Source organism: Triticum dicoccoides, chromosome 4A (assembly GCF_002162155.2).
Source record: "Triticum dicoccoides isolate Atlit2015 ecotype Zavitan chromosome 4A, WEW_v2.0, whole genome shotgun sequence".
NCBI classification, from domain to species: domain Eukaryota; kingdom Viridiplantae; phylum Streptophyta; class Magnoliopsida; order Poales; family Poaceae; genus Triticum; species Triticum dicoccoides.
This window is the reverse complement of record NC_041386.1, coordinates 749,281,483-749,283,256: the sequence shown is the minus strand read 5'-3', so window position 1 is coordinate 749,283,256 and position 1,774 is coordinate 749,281,483. Positions and strand designations below refer to the sequence as shown.

The 1,774-nt window shown below is 49.9% G+C and overlaps 1 pseudogene; it reads left to right on the top strand.

Moving 5' to 3' along the window:
- The first annotated feature begins 1,011 nt into the window (after positions 1–1,011).
- The window catches only part of LOC119288439, a 79,263-nt pseudogene continuing 78,500 nt past the window's right edge, over positions 1,012–1,774 (top strand).

Sequence of the window (1,774 nt, the reverse complement as noted above, 5' to 3'; positions counted from 1 at the left end):
TGGAAAACAAAAAAGTTGAAAATCACTGAAAAAAGCTGCAAAAAGCCAAAAACGCGTGCACAAAAAATTGAAAAACGAAATCCGGAGGAAGCGCCAAGAGCGCAACACGTGGCGGCGGCTGAGAGCGCGCCAAGTGGCGCGCTCTTAGCCCACCCACAAGTGATTGTTATGAGGCTTCCGGAGAAGCACTCGTTAACTAGTTGCTCGCCCTTTTTCCTCCTAATTATTGTTTTAAAGGTGTGTTCATGGCCGGCCAGTTTCTTGAGCGAGAAGCAAGCTATTGTCTCGCTTAAAGCGAGAAATAGCTCTCGCTTAAGGCTACGGCGAAAGTATACTGATTCCAATTCCAATTTCTTTATGTGAAATGCGTACCTATGTGGGCCTCATACCCCGATACCAATTTCTTTACGTGCGTGTGCATTGTTCGGTCTCATGTACTCCCTCCGTCCGAAAAACATGTCCCAAGTTTGTCATCTATTTGAGGGACAAACTTTTTCAGGCGGAGGGAGTATATATACAAGACAAAGCGGACCAAGCCAAACCAAACGAAAAATACTACCTTGTTTCATTTAAAAAAAATTATTACCCTCCTTATTAGTACGTAATATATAATAGTTTTTTATTTTTGTTCAAAAAGAAAAGTAGGTATAGGTTTCTTCCCATCAGACCATCTTGGAGCTCGAGTCATCTCTTCTTCCCTTCCCTGAGTTGCAAATTTCGGGGCATGCCAATTTTCTTGCCCTCCGTAATTACGTCAATATCATCTGCTTTTCGGGGCATGCCAAACTAATTTACTGTATTAATTAATCAAAGCAAAGTGCAATAATTTACTGTATGAGAATGAGTTACAGTACAGATGCTTTGCGTTGTGACTTGTGAGACGGACACAAGCAAAGTTAAGCTAGGCATCCCAGAGATTTTTCCATTTCTCACATTCATTCTCCTTCACATTCACCTTGACTGCTGCCGATTGATTTGATTTGAGCCACCCACCAACCGGCGGCGACTGAGATGGGTTCCCTGCTGATGCCGCTGCTGGGCAGCCTGGCCGCCAAGGCCGGCGACGTGCTGGTGGCCGAACTGCTGCAGGCGTGGGGGCTGGAGGCGGCCCGCCCAGAAGCTGGAGCGCCACCTCTTGGCCATCCAGAGTAAATAGCATAAAAACTACTACTTTATAGGCTATGGTTTCAAAAAACTATCGGTTTTTAATTTTTCTCAGATAACTACCAAATGAGGGGTTGGCTGTTTCAAAAAACCCTAAATACTCGTCACTAGCGATTTAAACCATTTTATGACAGGTCGGGCCCACTCCTAAACAATCCGTTTGTTTGACCGTTTTGTTTGACTGTTAACTTACATGTGGGACCCATGTGTAAGTTGCCTCTTCTTCCTCTTATCTTCTCTTCTCTCTTCCTGTATCTTTTTTCTTCCTTTATCCCTCCCGGCAATCACCACCCACCGGCGGCCACCTCCACCATCCGCCGCGCGCCAAGACAAGCTCAACCGCAGGAACCAACGCCGCGAGGAGGAGCAGCCGCAGCGCAAGAGCACGGGCCGTGCCATGGCCAGGGGCTTAGGCCGTTGCGAGCCGCGCGCCATGGCCAGGAGCGCACCGAGATGTAAGGGCCGCCACCAGCCGCGCCATGGCCAGGGGCTCGGGCCGCCACCAGCCGCGCGCCATGGCCAGGAGCGCGCCAAGGAGCAAGGCCGCCACCAGCCGCGCCATGGCCAGGAGCTCGGGCCCCCGCCAGTCGCGCCATGGCCAAGGGCTCGG